Source organism: Anas platyrhynchos, chromosome 6 (genome assembly GCF_047663525.1).
Source record: "Anas platyrhynchos isolate ZD024472 breed Pekin duck chromosome 6, IASCAAS_PekinDuck_T2T, whole genome shotgun sequence".
NCBI lineage: Eukaryota > Metazoa > Chordata > Aves > Anseriformes > Anatidae > Anas > Anas platyrhynchos.
Window position 1 is genome coordinate 30,653,505 of NC_092592.1, and position 18,102 is coordinate 30,671,606.

The 18,102-nt window shown below is 46.4% G+C and overlaps 1 long non-coding RNA gene across 1 annotated transcript; it reads right to left on the reverse strand.

Moving 5' to 3' along the window:
* Nucleotides 1–7,371: 7,371 nt before the first annotated feature.
* On the reverse strand, nucleotides 7,372–13,041 carry LOC113844028 (uncharacterized). Its single transcript, XR_003498104.3, has 3 exons — nucleotides 12,775–13,041; nucleotides 10,663–10,823; nucleotides 7,372–8,523 (listed from the first exon to the last, which is right to left on the reverse strand). It is a non-coding gene; the product is annotated as an uncharacterized lncRNA (long non-coding RNA).
* Nucleotides 13,042–18,102: the final 5,061 nt, after the last annotated feature.

An 18,102-nucleotide genomic window follows, 5' to 3' on the forward strand; every position in this document is an offset into this window, starting at 1 on the left:
AGATAATAAAGCAAGCACTTCATAAAAATTTAAATGCCTGCTACGAGCGTCTTTTTTTTGTGGAATTAAGAGGCCAAGGAAATCTCTTAAACTAGGGGAGGCATCTGCAGTAGTCGAACAGCCTTGGCAAACTCATGCCCAAGCACATGCATGAAGTCCCTGAGTGCAGGGGCAGCTTTCTATATCTTAGGCCATCCTCTGCCCACAACACTGAGACTTCAGCAGGATTGTAGCTGTGTGCCAGCCTTGCACCTTTTCAGGCTCATGGGTGCACTGGTTCAAAATAATTGATTCATTTACAAGGACCTCAGCGCGGGGGGAAGCATATTAGTTTCCTTTGCTTGTGCTGCATCGTCTGTTTATAACAACGTAGTTAATCAAAGAAAGAGGAGATGAAGATCTTTTTTTGCCAGTGTGGCAGGAAAGACTGTGAAGCTTTAATTGACCCCTCGAGAGACAAAGTGAAAAGCTTGTGGAATGAGCTGAATTTTTAACACAAGGGCACATTTGCCTTTCAGTTCTGCTCTGGAGAGTAAAAGAAAGGGTCGTGCTCCCTGGTCCCAGCTGTCCCGGGTGCGGCTGCTGTGCCACCTCCTCACATGAACCTTTTCAGAAGCAGTGCAGGTATTAATACTTCAGAGTAATAGCTCACAGTAATCCCTTAAACCCCGTAATTGAAAAAAATGGTCACTGCTGACTAATGATTTTAGAGGCTGGGGTTTAATGGACTGAGTTCTGAGTAAGACGCATGGGGATTTTTAAGTGGTTGGTAGCCCTGCCCGACTTGTCTGGGCCATGCACAAAGGTGTTCCTGAAGGCTATGTGACCTGGGGCAACCAGAAAAATCTAGCCTAAGACCAAGACTGCAAGGGACCAAGGATACTGTCCCAGTTGCCACATCCTACCTCCACTCCCCACTTTGCAGCCAGTAGTGGATTTTACGTAGATTTAGCAGGCTCCGCAATGAAGAAAGCTCCCAGCTGGCTGGATGAGGAAGGACAGCATCCCTTGTGACTGAATGAAAATGTTCATTTTGGCTTTCTGTTGAAAGAAGGCTCATCTATTGAAGGAGGTTTCATAAAAGTACTTTCAAGCCCCTGCATTAGTCATGAGATGCCAGCATCCATATACAGCCTTTAGAAAGGTGGAGAAGGTGGAAAATATTCCCAGAAATACTCAAACGTGACCAAACACTCGTCTAGTGGCAAGGTTTGCTCAGGATAACTAGGATTTGTTTCTAATTCTGCACTGTGGGCTCTGTGTCCCCTTCCTCTCCTCCCTCCCTGTAAACCTGAAGCACAGAGGCAGTGGTTTCCTTAGCGGACCTGGCAGCCAGAAGGTTGCTGCGGGTCCCAGCCAACAACCAGTGCCTTAGCATGTGGTGTTTCCTGGAGCTGAGAAGCCTACTGCTCGTGAACACTCTGATGATTAATTCCTCCAGCCAAAACAAAGCATACGATCTGCTCACAACCTGTGGTCACTACCCAGATGTGGACACGTCTGTGGTAGCAATGAAGAAAAGCTTTTCAGGTAGGGGCGATTGCTTTGGTTACAGCAACTAAAAGCTATTACTTCTGCCAACAAAACTCATTTTGCCCTTGTTATACCGCTGCAGCTCCAACAATGGTGTCATAAATAACAAACATACCCAACCGTGTGGCAAGAAAATCTAAGCAACACTTTATCTGCTACTCATTTATCTTAAAATATTCTAGTCAGATTTCCTCTCTAGTGTAGCAAACATTATGTTTTCCTTCTACTTCTCAAACAACTGTGACATTCTCAACCACAGTGCAAGAAAGTTCTCTGCAAGCCCCCAGCATTATGCAGCCCCATCAGTAGCTTTGATTATTTAGTTGGCACATCTCCAGCTTGCCTGCGTGGCTCTAAGACTGTCAGTCCTGCGCCCTGATTCATATTCCTACCAGTTAATACAGTTCAAGTGCCAAAGGCAAGCCAAAGGGCGAAGCCAAAAATAGGTAGTAGCATCAGCTGGGAAAAGTAACTGATTCACATAATGTCAGAGACCCCAAGATGACCTTTTGAGCCAGTATTTAATAGAAGGCATTGAAAATGAAGATTTCATGCCTAAGGCCATATTGATAGCATCATGGAAACTACCATAAGCCAGCACTGTTCTTCTGTGAGTTGTTTTTTTAATGATTGCTAATCTTGTTTAAGACAAGAAAAACTGCAGTTTACTTGACTGTTCTGGGTCTACAGGGAGGTTTCATTTCATTCTCCCTTTCCTTCCTCTGAAGCACCAGATGCCAGACAAGATTAGACAGCAGTTTGAACTAGAATGAAGAAAAAAAAAATCAAAAAACATTTGCATGACCTCAAAAATGCTCCTGGAACCAGACGTCCAGATCCTGGTCCTCATTTGAACCAGCTTTATATTCCATCAGTGTAACAATGCAGAGGAAGTTGACAGAAAGTTGTCAAAGATAACTTTTATGCCCTACATAGAAAGTTTTTGGGACAAATAACCAATGGTCCATGGATCATTTGTTAGTGAGCAAGGCAGAAACATATTTTCATTCTTTTCTGAAAATGCCCGGTTTTGACTTCCTTATCTTGTATGGAGGGGAAAGCCATCCCTGTTTTCTACTCATTTTGTGGGAACTGGTTTCTTTGGAAGTCTTTCCTCTGACTTTCCAAATCAAACTGTCATCTAGAAATCCTTCACCATCATACCAAAATGCAAAAATGAGTATTATTGCTGAAGGAAGCAATAGCTGAACAAAAAAGGTACTTATCCCTTATAAGGCATAACAACCCCAGGGCATCCCACAGGAGTTATCCCTATCACCACTGGATGAATAAAGATTTTTACTGGTCCACAAAGCCCAGATCATACATATTCATGCCAAACATGTAGAGCTCTTGTCAAAAAGGCTTTAGCCAAACACAAGGCAGGATGTAGGTTACTCTTGAATCAATAGCTCCTCGTATGGTGATCTACAAAATGTCATAGCAACCAGTCCTGCAATGGGTTGAACTTCCTCTGAGGTAACATTTCTGAGGGGAAGTTATGCCAACAACTCAAACCACATCTTGGGATGCAGCCCAGAGCGAGGAACTAGCCCCAGGAACTGCTGGCACCCTCCTCTTCAAGCTGCCAACTTCCTGGGTTAAGCTATATGAAGAAAAAAAGAAAAAAAAATGTGGTGAAAAACCAGGAGGAAATTGGACTGAAAATGTTCTTTCCACTGGAGTTAAGCAGTACGTGAAAGCTGGAGCATTATGTTCAGGAGACAGCCATTGAGAAGGCAGGTTCTTTGCCTCCTGTGGGTTGCTGAGAGGGGATTAGCCCCAGAAATGACCTTCTGCCCTGCTGTCAGTCTTGCCAGCACCTTTAAAGAATAACTGCCTGTGCTGTGACCTCCACAGCACACCAGCTTGTTATACGAGACACATCTAGCCTAAACTACGTTCTCCCAGCACACCAAGACTCATGAGGGACCAGCACTTAAGAGATCCCCAGGCACAGGGAGAATAGCTGGGTGGGGAAACAGAAAGAATTTCTGGTACGTTTTTAACCAGTAGGGTTGAGTACAAAACCTGAAGCTCTATTTTTCCAGTTGTGAAGATATCTGGAGATACCTGTGTCCTGTGTTCTTAGAAACACTTGTGTCCAAAACATCTGAATGCTGGAGTGTCATGGCCTGGACTGGAAATGCTTGTGCTGTAACTCACACAGTACAGAGTGGCAATGATGTAGCCTCAATCAGGGGATCCCAGATGTTCTCCAGCCACAGAGCATCACACCACGAGGCACAGTGTTGTGACTCCCACCATGACTTTGAGGAGTGCCCTGGGACTGCACTGCCCTACAGCACGCAGCACCAACAGCCAGTAGATAAGATTTTCTCAAACTGTTGCACCCTGTGCTTTCTCCTTCATAAAGTCCACCCTTCACACTATAATCAGCATCCAGATACCCCTCCTCTCCTTGGGACTCACATTGCCACCTCTTCACCCACACATGCATGTGCTTCTTGTGCTCTGCTGGGGATGAGGAGAAAGGGCAGGGGATCGTATGCCCCTTCAGGAAAGGCTGATTAGATTATTTCAGCCTGCTCCCCTTAAAAATGTATAGTTATGGACCAACAAATAGCACACCCAGGGGTGACATTCCCCACATAAACGATTACTTAAGGATTAGTCACGCAGCTGTACCCAGAGCATATGGCTGGCTTTACAGGAAGGATTGTTATAGCATAGATGAATACAGATGACCAAAACTGCCAGGACAGGGGCCCATCCTTCCACTTCAGCTGGCTAAAAAGTTTGTTTCAGGAGCTCTGCAGGGCTGTATTTGGTGCCTCCTAGAAGCTCCTGCAGCACGGCAGTTGGCAATCATGAAAGGCAGGAAATCCTTTGCAAAAACAAAGGAGTGGAGAACACAAAAAAAGTGTCTGATTTCCTGATAAATCTTGATCACTGCAACAAAAGGTCCTCCCCCTCCAGCTGGCAGTTTCTGAAGGACAGTAGAAAGACAAGAACTTTCCACAGCATTTTTGACTGCAATATTCATAGGGGAACCCCAGGAGCTTTTTGCGCAGCCTGAGCACACAGTCACGGTGCAAACTCCCCTGCACAGGGCCCGTCCTTTCCAGCAAGCTGAGCCCAGCCAGTTCGTGTTCACCTTCAAACCCAGGAGCAGAACTTGCTTTGGGAAAGCTGCTCTGTGCAGTGCCCTAATCCAAAGTTTAGCCCTGGTAAGGGTGGAAAACATGCCCCAGGTGACTTTACCAGGATTTCAAATCAATTGTCCTTTACATTAATAATTGTGGCTTTTAGCAGAGTGGCGTTCAGCATGTAGGACTGTAGGATATAACAGATGCGCTTTGGTTGCTCTAGTTTTTTCAAATTGCTAGTTTATCACCCTCGTAACTCTGTGAAGAAATATCCATAGGGAACATATATATTTCTGGGGGGTGGGGAGGGTGGCTGGACATGCCACACTCACCCCCTATGCTGTGCTACCAGCGCATGTACAGGCACATGAAGTCCCCCATGAAACGAGACCAGCCTCCTGCTCTCACCGGAAAACACACATCATCACTCCCTATCCATGTTTTCACGCCTGCGAAATCATGAACAAGACAATTACAGAGCAAGCCTTGCAGCAGCAAGCCTTAATTATCAAGGCACCTCTACCTTCATAATTTCAAATACTTGTCAGCAGGAAAAAAAAAAAAAAAAAAAAGGAAAAAAAAAATAGGAAAATGTCAAGCAAACCACAGATGCACTGAGAGACATGATTATTACATGATTATTATCTTCCCAACACCACCACCATGTTTTCCTCCTTTAGCCATGGCTCTTCTCCAGGCTCACTGGAAGCCAGCTTGCTTGCTGCCTCCTCGCCAAGCCTGTGGCTCTCTGTGTGCTTTGTGTCACCTCTCCCCACTCTCCAGCTCAGTCAGCACCCTACAGCTGCTCAGAGGGGGCCCTTTGGTGGCAGGACACAGCCACGACCAGGCTCAGGCCCCAGCTGCCCATGGCCCTCCAGGGGCACAGTAAATGGCGGAGTTGGGACCAAGGCAGAAATATTGAGTGAAAGCAGTCCAAGGCTCAGCCAGAAATGCTCGCTCTAGGGATGGAAATCTGCAGCATGGAGAGGAGCAGGGGAGGAATAGGGTTAAGAAAAAATCCTGGTGCAGCTCTGCTCACCAGGAGCTCCTGTTGAAGCCACATGGGGTGCACCAGGAGGGGCTGTCGGTGCTGCTGCCCCATGGCCTAGGTCCTCTCCTGCTCCTCAGGGAAAGGATCAGCAGGGCACGGCCCAAAGACACGAGGCACTGGCTGTACTCTGTTTTTTAAGGTTGGTGGATGGTTTTGTGTCAGCAGAGCCAGAGCTTTTATGAACAAGAAATGTTATTTCTTCCCAGGCTCCAGGAAATGAACCAAGAATCCTTTCCTGGGCACGGAGAGCAGGCATAGAGCCACACAACCCAGCTCCCACCCAGTTACAGGGAAAAGATGCAGAACAGGGAAAGGATGGATCATCTCAGGGCAGCGGACAGAGGACAGACCAAAAGCTGTTTTCTGATGACTGCAGTTCAGCAGCTAGCACCCAATAAAATGAATTCAAATTCCTTTCTCACAAATCACCTACGGCTTGCTCCCACTCTGTGGATGGAAATAATGAAATGTCCTTGAGAAATTGAAATCCAGCCACTGTGTACATTTCAAGTGCCCCAAACTGCTAGATTGAAGATGTGGCTGATTCACCATCTCTAATGACCTCCCAAACCTAGGAAAAGGACAGATCAGGAAAGGTTTTTTCTAGGCTCCCCTGGACTCAGGGGAAACCATAGCAGCTCTGCTAAATGAAAAATAATATAATGCAGGTCCCAGTCCTCTATTCATGATCATTTAGCCAGGTGTGATGCTGTCAATAGCAGTGGCTATGCATTACTTTAACACAGGTGTAATTTAGCAAAGGGTCATGTCTGCTTTTTTCCCCTAAAGAGCCCTCACAAAAAGCAATCTGTCAGACCTTCCTATTCAGATCATTCCCAAGTTATGTTCTGCAATACAGTCATAGAGAAAAATGTAGAGTGCTTTCAGTTTAAAGTGAGATGATAAAAGAATACATGATAGCCAGCAAGAAATTTCAAGGGGGGAGAGCAGTCCTTCCAACTCCTCTTGGGGTCTGACATTACAACTCCTCAGGCAAGTAACCTAATAACTTACTTCATTCATTCCTTTTAGTGGGAGGTAAACCCAAGTCCTAACTATTGCAGATCTCATGCCTGGCTTGGGGTCTCAGTTTTTCTAGCTCTAATGAGTAGGTGTTTGCCATCTGAGAAGCTCACTGTTAGCGGAAGGGCAGCTAATGGGCATAGGTGACCTTCTGAACAAGTGTCTCAGCCTGCTGCAGAATGCAGACATCTGTGTACAAGTGGGTTTCTTTGCAGGGTACCCTCTCACAGCTTTTGGTGCTGCCAGGAAACTTTCAGGGACCTTAACAAGTTTTTCAGGTTCTGCACAACACATGTTGCACAAAGCCATGAGCTCTTTTCTGCATCCTACTCTGTGACAAGCAAACCATTTGATCCATACCCTTTCAGAGCCACCAGAAGGCTCCTATTAGCTTGGCTGAGTTTGAGTTAGGCCTAGAGGCAATTTCCTGAAGAATCAGCTATTTTTTGCCAGGGTCCAGCACATAAGGAGGTGAGGTAAACATGCGAGCTGGTAGGACTGAAGATGTACAAAGGGTAGAGGGATGTCCATACCACTTACTGCCAGGCATCTTTGAGGAATTCCTCTCTTTTGCCCCACTGGAAGTGAAGGCAGGCAAGGACTCCCACCTCTCCAGCACAGACAGATGAATTAGTGCTTAGGTTTGTGCCATTGGTAATATTCACGCACAGTTTGACAGGTTTGGAAATGAGAAGAATAAAATTCAACCCTGCCCAGTTTTGGCAGAGTGGCAGGGGGATACTCACCCTGTCCAGATTAACAGAGCTGTGAGCACATCAGGACATCCAGGCTATGTACAACCCATGGCAGGCAAAATTAGTGGGTGGTGCACAATATTAATTCTGCTCCTTATCCATGTGCACCAGGATGCTGTCTTTAATTAAATTAACATAAGCTCTCTCTTTGACATTCTGATTTAATATTATAGGCTTGGGGGTTTATCCCATTAAATGTGCAAAATGTGAATGCATCTCAGACTCATTTTTTCATTTGTTTCTCTGTACCCACACAGTTTCAATTGTCTTAATGATCTAGTTTATCTTTGCCAGCTGGGACGTATGCAGTGTTTGGTTCTTAAAAGGGGAGAACAAATCACTACAGTGGCTCCTCTACTGCAGGGCTGTGGGGAGCATCCCACTGAGATGGACAGCATGATGGCTGTCATCTTCCCAAAAGTCACCCTGAGCCTGTGGGACCATGCTAACTGAAGAGCAATTTATGCTGGGCTCCAATTCAATCCCTGCCCCATTCACCAGGGCAGAGCTTCTGTGGGTCCTTTGACCATTCCTGAGCAGATGAGGAGGGCTCTCTGGAAAGGCTGTTCTCCCTGGGCTGTTTTCTCTCTTTTAAAAGCACTTTTCGTGTTGTCAAGTGGTGTGAAAGTGTCATGGAGAGCCTTATTCAGTACACAATGTACAGAGCAGGGATGGGTCATGCTTTCTCACTCATAGAGGGAGATTCCCTTGCACACAAAGTCTCCAGGTGACACTGACCTGTTTTGTTAAACCTCACATCCAGTTCCCTGCCCACCATAACTGTGGGTCTCCTTCCTGGCCAGCTTTCTGCCACCAGGCAGCTGAGTCCCAGCCCCAAACCCATCCCAAACCCTTCATCAATACCAGCACTTTCAGCGCAACGGTGCTCGCTCTCCACACACAAAAGGCTTGCTGCAAGGTAGTGAATACAAGGATTTTCCCCACTTGTTCTTTTTTCTGCCTGCTTGTCAGAAGCCGAGGAACCAGACTACAGTTTTGCAACACGTGGTCTGTGTGCTTCCATCCAGTCTTCGCATTTGCATGTTCCTGCCTGAATTAATCACTTAAATTAATGCTTGCTGATTTTCTCACGTCAATAAATGCACTGAATGCAAAACAATATCATCCTTACAGTGACTATTTCTAGCTCTACAGCTACAGATTAAAACAAAATTTGCTGATGTTTCAGAACCAGCAAAATCAGGCATCTGCAGTACAACTCTGATGCTAAGCAGTCTGTTACTAATGATGGGATGGCTTGTATTAAACATTACATGGTTATTAAAACTACTTTTAAATGCTTGACCACAGCAGCATAAAGCTCACTTGCTTTGCTCTTTAAAGGTAATGGGAACCTGCTGTACTGCAGGGTCATTATCAGGTTGGTTGTGCTGCTGGTGCTTTTCTGGCACCAGTGGGTGTCTTCTCTTGATTCAGCATCTGAATCTTTTTTGGATTTTTACAATTATTCCACCTTAATCTAGGAACCCATCTTCTTCTTCTCCCGCTGTAGGTCTAACTGGACCCAGATCCGTCAGCCTACAGAGAGAGGGCAGGAAACAGCAGGCCAGGTTGATGAGAGTAGGGGTACTCCTGCACAAAACCATTCCCTGGGGACAGCCCCACTCTGACCGTGCCACATCTCCTGCTGGAGCATTGGCTTGGCCTGATCTCCATCTCTCTGTCTACACCATGGTCAGTGAGCTGGCCGGGCACTGTGCAGTCCTCTCTGAGCCAGAAGCAGAGTGCGCTGTGCTGACGGTGATTTTATAGCTTAGTCTGGTAGGGTTCAAGGTTTATTTTTACTAAGAGCTGACAGCTAAAGCAATATCAGCTGCCATGCACGAGTCCTGTCACCCACCCCCAGCTCAGGCATGAAGGGTCACTCACAGAACCCAAACCCGAAGAGAGCAAGAGGCAGCACACAAAACATCGTCTCTGATGATATTTAGCCATTAAAAACTGAGTCCTACCAAGCTGCCTTGTAGCTACGCTGAGGCTTTAACATAAAGTCTCTCTGTCAGGCCGCTCCCTTTAGCGAAACCAACAGCGCTTTCAGGGGAGCATTTTGTAGGAGAGGTTATGTTTTAGTCTGGGCTTCGCAGGAAGTAGCTATCCCAAAACAAGGGCAGTCCGGCCTACTGCTTCCTGCCCAGTGCTGGGGCTCCCATTTCTCTCCACCGACCTCAAATCAAACAGTATGGACCAGAACACACACCTCGTGCATCTTTGCTGCTGCTCGTGTTTCTCAGAAACTGCACGATCACAGAGTCAGGATTTTTTTTTTTTTAGCAAAATGTTTGACTTCAGTTTTGGTTTAGAGTTTCAGCCAGGTTTCGTCAGGTTTATGCCCAAGAATATTCTAATGCCCTTTCAAAACTTGTCAGAATGCCTTATCCAACCATTTCTAACTGGAAAATTTGCAAATCTTTTTTTTTTCTTAAGAAATTAATCCAATTGGCTATGTTTAATTAGAGTTGTCAGTATATTCACATCTTCTGAAAACAAAATGTTTGATGGATGTCATTTTTTCATCCCAATATTTTCCCAGGCTTCTTGCTAGTAAAACTGTTCATGGCTTTATCATCTCATCCCAGAAAAGAGTTACCCTACAAAATATTTTCAAAAAGCAGGAAAAAAAAAATCCCTGTTTTTCCCTCATTTTGACCAACTGAAATTGCAGCGATCGCAGCAGCACTGTGCTCGCATGCCTCTCACAGGAGCTCAGGCTCCTGAAAGAGCAAGGGAATGCTCACTCCAGGGTTGACTTTACTTAATTAAACTGAAGGAATATTTTAGCAAATGACAAGGATTCTTCCCAGACCCCACCCTGATCAAGCTGTGCGTCGAAACATGCAATTTGGTGATTTTTTTTTTTTTTAAGCAAAATTACTGTCAGGCTTTGTGACCCAGCAGGAAGACAGGCTATTAACGAGTCAGATATTTATAGTGCGGATGTCAATAATTCGGACTATTTAATCACCGCTTACTTCGATTTGTCCACAGCTCAGGCAAAGGAGCAGGCTGTGCCAAGGGCAATGGAAGTGCACGGAGCTGGTCTCAGGTCTGGGATCTGGCTGTGGGTCACTGGAGCAAGCATCCATGGCAAATTTCCTATGTGCATGTGTCCCAGCCTCCATGTTAGGCAATTGAGTCATGTACTTAATAAGCCTTATAATTAGATAATTACCTAACGGTGAGTTTCTGATGATCCATCCCAGCACAGACGCTAGTCTAAAAGGTGCTCAGAGGCAGATCTCTCCGGCACACCTCCCAGCACAGCTGTTCAATGACAAAATGGCCCCCAGATGTTTTTGCAGGACCCAGGTGCCTTCCAGCTGTGCCCTGCTGCTGTAATGGGAGGAGACAACGCGTTCAGGCTCCCACAGCTCACAGCACAGCCCTGCACCCCTAAGGTCCTTCTGGGGACTTCTCCCCACCTGCAGCACACAAAGGACTCCTGGATTACAAAAGCAGGGCAGAAATACAGTGGTATTTTGCCAAACTCCTCTTCTTGCCTTCAGCAATCTGCAGTTTAACAGTCTAGAGGGATTTTTTTTTCCCCTGGATTTGCTCTTCAGCTAGTTTTTTAATCTCTTTAAGCAACCAGCACCCACAACCACAGCAGAGGTCAGCTCTGCCTTGTGGGAAGCCCTCAAGACCTTCCCCTCTTTTGAGCATCCACCTGGAAAACATCATTAAGCATCTCCAATTTCTTGCATAAGAAGCACATAATGGACCCAACCTCTAATCAAGCCATGCTGGGTTATCCATCCTCCAGCCACGGCTGGATCCTGTACATCTGCTAATGCTCAGCAATGTGTGGTCTTAAAGGAGCTGTGGGTGGGGATGGGAAAGATTTGTGTTTTTTGACTAATGGCACGGCATATATTTTGCTTGCAAAAGGCCTCTCAGATATGAAGTTTCACAAATCTTATGGAAGGGTCTTTTCTGAGTGCCCAGAGATGGTGCACAAGCTAATCCTGTAGCACTGAGATGATAAAAGCACACCCTGAAGAAATGAATAATTGACGGCCAGCCCTAAATATTAATAGCATACAAGGGGGAGAAGACACTTTCCTCAACTTTGCACTTACCAAGCTGCCTGTTTGGATTTGAGCGGAGATATTCTCACAACCGCTCCAAGCTCCTTAAAGCCCCTCCTAGAAGTCTTTGGAGCTCCAAGCTAATGCTACCTTCGCCTGAAATCCCCCAGCTCATTTTCTATTCAAACCTCAAGAGGAACACGGCAGTGTTTATCAGAAGACGTGATCCAAATGCAAATGGACACGGAGGACTCTTGCTGAGTCCCCTGTCACACACACAGCAGCATCTGCATGGGAGAGAGGATGCACAGAGCCAAGGGACTGGGCGCAGTGAGCTGGGACGCCTGGCCAGGGCTGCTTGACACGATGCTGGGGTGGTGTAGGGGTTACTGAAGGCCCCAGTAGACCCCCTCCAGCTGGCTAATGCTCATTTTGGGAGTGTTTTACAACATGCTGCCCCAGCAGGGAACATATCCCAGCCTGATTTTTAAGCAGGAACAGACCAGTGCAGCTCTGTGAGTTGCAGAAGCAGGGACAGGCTTTGTGCTCACCCCCATACACTGCCCCAGTGATGCTGCAAGAAAGAGCACGTAGCTGAGTGCCCACACGGGAGCATGCCTTCAGCCTCTGCAGGCTGCGATGCCAGAGCTGGAGCAAGCCACTGGCAGGTATCTGACAAATGATGAAGGATGCGATTGGATTTTTTTTTTCTCTAAACTAATCTGAGAGTGGAAGTGGGGCTCTGCAGACAGTGCATTGCGGGCGCGAGGCAACAAAACTCCCCTGCAGCATTCACCAACCCCAGGCCAGTACAAAAATAGGCAATGTATTAATTTAAAAGAGAGAGACACAGAAAGAAATATTCTCTATTCTTTCGTATGACTTAGGCTGCTCTCTGCTGGCTCTGTGTGCTCTGCACATGTTCGTGGTCAGGATCACCAGCAGCATTACCAACAGTAACATTCATCCCCAGATCAAGCCCTGGGAGGGGAGACACAGGGTCCCCTGCTCATCTGCCACTGGCTTCATAGAGGAATTTAGACCTCTGCCTTTATAGTTTTCTGACCTAAGTTTCTGTACCCCGCTTTCACCTCTTATTCCACATTTTACACCTTGCTAACCCAAATGGCCTGGTGTGAAGTCCGGACTGATTTCTAGGTTATCCCAGTAAAATCTGGAAAGGGCCTTAATGAGTTAACACTCCCACTGTTAGGGGGCTAAAATACCCAAATAAAAGAACTTTCCTCTACACTTACTTGTGTTAAAGCATCTCTGTGAGGCTCCATGACTTCTAGACCTGACTTCTTTGCTGGCAGCAGTAGCAGTGTGGCAGCACCTCTGCTGAGGAAGCAAGGGGTTGGGGACAAAGTGCATTTGAACAGCAGACCACATTTGGCTTGGTCAGCCTCAGGAAGCAGAAAAACAGTCATTTGCAGCCAACACTGTTTTTGGGGATGGTTTTGAACTTTTTAGTGATGGGGGTGTGCCAGGTGCTGAGAAGCACTGCCCCAAGGGAACCCTGTGGAAGCTGCAGCCAGCCCAGCCCCAGCCAGGTGCACCAAATTTCTATGAACTGAGCCCAAACGTGCCCCCCCTCTGCCTAATGTTTTGCAGGTGTTTGACCATTTACATCAGATCAGCTTCAGCTTTTGAGGACTCAGTGGGGTTTGCTCAGCCTCCATTTCCCTGTGTCAGGAGGCAGAAATGGTCTCAGCACTGGAGGGGTGATTCAAGTCCCTGTCCTCCAGCCAAGCCTACCACAAAGGGCTGTGGCTGGAGAGCTGTCACTTCCCCAGTGGACATGCCAGCGACACACCCTCACAGAGGCCCCGCCAGCCTCCAGCCAGCAAAACCTGATGGTTAAAGCCCACCTCTGAGCGTGGTTTTGCTGATGGCTCATCTCACAAGTTCCTCCTGGAGGAAGGACAAGAAGGAGCTTGTGGGCAGCGATCGAGGTACAGCTGCTCTTCAGCAGCTCATTTGGAAGCCCAGCCAAGGAGAAAGAGCAATTTGAGTAAATGAACAAATAGGTCTAAAATGGCCTCAAATAGCTTTTGGCTGTAAATTAGGAGACACCTAACAGAGCAATGTTCTTGAGTCACTTTGCACAAGGCACAAGCAGAGGAGAGAGCCCCCCGTGCCTGCTGTTTACAATGGAGCCAGGTGAGCTCATGAAGGAGCTGCCCCAAATCCCTTCCTCCTCATGGAGCAATGCAGAGAAACCTTAAGAAACAAGTTTTTTATGGGGTCAGGCAGCATTATGTTCCTGTTTCTTTCCTATGCTAATCCTTATCAGACAGCTGATGCTTCACTGCGTCGCAGAAGCAACCATGTCCATGGGCATCCGCCACATCCCAAATTTAGAACACTTTTTAACAAGCTAGGAGAAGCAAAATAAACAGCACTTGATCTGCGAAGCTTCCCATTCTTGACAGCGTCCCCAGAGGTGGTGGAAAGCCGAGGAGATAGCTCCTTTCTTTAATTGGTACATTAAAATTCTTCCAAGCCGCTACACAACTGTTAATAGGCAACTTAATTAAGTACTAACCCAGTTCATATTTCCACCCTCCAGAGGCTCTTGTTTCTTTTTTTTTTTTCTTTTTTTCTTATTACAGCCAAAGCCATAGGGAGTTTTGTCCTTATCGTGTAAAACAAGCTGAGGGCACTGACACCAGACAATTTATTTAACTCCTGATCTCAAGACACCTCTGCCAGATGCCCAGGCCAGCACTTTCTTCCCTAAAAAGAAGACTTGGAGAAATGATCTGTCTCCTTTTGCCACTCTACAGCAAGGGGTCCTGCTGTCCCCGTTTGAGCAGAAAACCTTCAAAGCAGATTAATTACTTCCCACAAGGCAGAAAAAAAAAAAAAAAAAAAAAAACAAAAAGGGAGCAGACCCAGGACTCTGGGAACAAGGTGCGAATTGCTACAAGTCAGCAAAAATAAATGGCGAAAATCCTCAGCAGCAGCAGCAGTCGATTCACCCCTGCTGGGTGCCAAAAGGAGCCGCTGCCAGGCAGTGACAGCTCCTCTCCAGACATCGGGTGTGAGCACACAGGCGTGTTTTAGGCAGTTGTGTGACGTATTTTAGGCAGTTGTGTGACTGAGTAGCCTCCTGCAGCCTCGCAAGAGCACCCCGCAAATGCAGAGAAGGGGCAAAGGAAAGAAGGTGCCATCTCCTGGTCCCGAGGGCTTCCATACCTGGCTGCTCCAACCACCTGGCTCTTGTTGCTATCTGCTGAAGGGATCACAGGAGGGAGTCCCAACATCATTGTAGGGCAACTAATTCCCTGCGTGCAGCTTAAATGTCAGGCTGGTTTGATGGGGCTGCCAAGGAGGTCCTCAGCAATGGTGTTCTCAGTTTTCCTCTTCTTTCTAAGGCCAGGCTGGGGTAAATCAAAACCTGCTTCAACGGCTGCCGTGTAAAGTGAACAAATAGTGGGGTTTCCATTACAGGTGAAATATGAGCCATTAAAAAAAAAAAAGGAAAAAGAAAGAAAGAAAATGGGATTTCACTGCTGCCAGGCACACTTATGGTAATACCCACAGACAGAGGAAGGAGATGTGACTGCAGAGAAGCCAACCAGTCTGCTAGGTTAGGGAGTGAAGGAGCATTTGTTGCTCGAGATGAATGAATATGAATCCTTCTGCTCAAGGAGAAATGGTCTGTTTGTCTCAGAAGCCTTGTACACCAGCAGGCACATTGCCAATGCGTGCGTCATGATTCGTGATTGAATGGTGAAGCTGATGGGGATTTTCCTCCCTGAAAAATAGGGTCTGTCTCCTGCTGTACCATTTTTATTCCAAGGGAAACAAAGGGTTTGATTGCCCCTAAACACAGTTGTAGTGCTAGAAATCTCCAGCTATACTAACGTTACCAAACAGCTGGGCAAGGGACAGTGAGGGAAGTGCTCTGGCAACACAAGTCAAGGCGGCCATATAGACATCAAATATTTTGCTGATGTACTGTCCCATGGGTAGAGACACAATCAGGAGGCCATGGTGACAAACTGCCCCCTTAGATCCTGGGTTGAATGGAAGGATTAAGCCAGACAGGTTGCCCCAGCAAGCACCCCTTTGACCGGGACTGCATGAGGAGCAGAAATGTGCCTCGTTGCATCATCCAAAAAGGGGAGACACCCAATGGGTTAAAAAACTGCAAAACCATATGCGTTAAAAACAGACCACTAAGCATATTGTTGAAAATGCCCATTCCTCCCCACACTGAAAAATTAAAAAAAAATAATAATAAAAAAAAGCCACTATGGAAAGAAAATAGTAATAACAACAAAATGAAATAATATGGTAATTTTCGTGAGGAGCATAATCTTACAGTCATTTCTGTGGATGGCACATACAAAAAGAAAACCTAAACCTGACAGAAACTTGCTTTCCTTTCCTTTTTTTTTTTTTTTCCTTTTGCCAGCAGAAATGAAGACAGAGACCACCCAGGAAAAGCAGACACTGAAGAAATAAATCAGAACCTGGAAAAAAAAAAAAAAGCCAAATTTAATTTTCTGAGAAAGAAGTAAGGATCTCCTCAAAGATCTCCTCATTGGGTCCAAGGCACTTCAGCAAACTCCCTGCAACAAAAGCCCACAGGGTCAAAGTGGTACAAGACGACCTGCTGGGGCTCCCCAGGCTGGTCCCTAGAGGAGCTAAATCCAGATATTCCCATCTCTGTCCCTGTGTGCTGGAGGGATTTTGGGATGGGAATGCACCAGGAATTTCTGGGACGTGGGTGGGAACCACCCCACTTGGTGTATGACTGTGAAGAGGGAATCCATGTGGGAAAAAGCCTAGTTGGGCACTGCCAGGTTTGAATGGCCCCAAGTGCTGTTGGTGTCACGTCTCCCCTCCCCGCTGAGGTGCCTGAGCCAAACACGGTGACTGCGGGTTTGAGACAGGACTAGAGCTTCCTCGGCTGCTCTGTTTGATAGAAGTCATCCTCTTCTGCATTCCCTCAGGAAACATTTGCCCTGAAGTTTGAGCAAGGAGAAATCTACCCTTAGTCTTTGGTCTCTGCCAGGACAGCCAGAATGCTGTTGTTGGGAACACACACAGCCAGCAGCTCAGACCCCTTGTGGGTTTATGCTGACCACCAAAGCTTCCTGCATGAACTTCCACCGCCACCCTGGAAGGCAGCTGCTTGCCCGCAGACAGTAGCTCACGCAGCCTGGCGAGGCTGCAGCACTCAGCATTGCTGCACGCAATGATTTTGCAGGGAAATTCCCCTTTTGTCACAGTACAACCTGCTCAGATCCACCGCTCGGTCTTTGATCCTGTAGCACCGTCAGTACCAGCAGCAGTAATTTGGGCAAAAACATTTCTTCCACAGGTGCAATCTGTTTTAGTTGATAGCACATACTCCTGAGACACTGGGGACTGCTTGATGTGTGAGCAGGGTTTCCCACAGACCCAGCTGAAATGACAGCTAATACTTGCATACTTGCAGGTGGTGGTGGGAAACTGCGTGGATATTTAAATACAGACACACAGCTGCAGAGGCTGTAGCATCAAAAACTTTTAAACCACTTACTACACTTTTATTTTTACACTTTCTTGGATAGCATAGCAAGGAGACGAGGGAACATTATTTCCTGGAATATTTCTCTTCCTTTCTCTTCCAAGTTTTGTTTGGCTACATGGTACTGCTTCCAATTTCTACATCTCTTGAGGGATACACCAATTTCATGCTATTTAACAGAGATTAACATTTCCCTCTTGGAATTACAATAATTATTTTTTTAAAAAGAATTATCTAAACATTTCCATTTGCACAGACCATTTCCTTAAAGTGTCAGGAATGTGAGTTACTATTACCCAACTGTCCCTTTTATATTTAATACCGAGTTTTAGTTTGATTGAAACACTGTAGGTAAGTGTTAAGAACGTTTCTTTTAGTAGGTATATTCTTACAAAACCATTTGGCCTTAAGGACAGTGCTCTGATGGGGCTGCATACAGTGACTTTCCAGAAGCCAGCTGAGAAGACTGCAGAGCAGAGCATTCTCCCTCCCAGCTGAAGGGAGGGAAGAGCCCAAACCTGCATTTGCCTTGCAGTAGTTCTCTTAACCACTAGATGTCTTTGTGCACTGCCTAGCACTCCAGAGCACTGCTCCTGGTGTCCAGGGCCTGACTGATTTTGTATGAAAGTTGCAGAGAGGCCTTCGTTTGTCCATTGCATTTTTTATTTTTAACTTAATAATTGCCTTGTATCCAGAAGAGCTGTAATCCCACAATACTGCCTACACATCCTGCACTGCCACAGGTTATACAAGTACTCCGTGAATAACAATAGACAGTAGTGGTCTGGGTGCTCCACAGGCACAACCCTCCACCAAGTGTCACTACATCCCTTCCACGATCTGTCACAAAGCATAGACAGAAGTGATAGCTCCCACCAGGCCTTTCCATAACATCTGCCCAGCTCCTAGCACAAGGCAGCTCCATACACATATATGCAGCTCTATTTCTTCACTGTTCGAGCAGGATGCACACAAATGTGGAATGATCTGGTCCTTGCCCTCTTTTAAGCTGTCCAACCCGATATATCACTGATTACAAGAGAAGCCAGACAGAAAA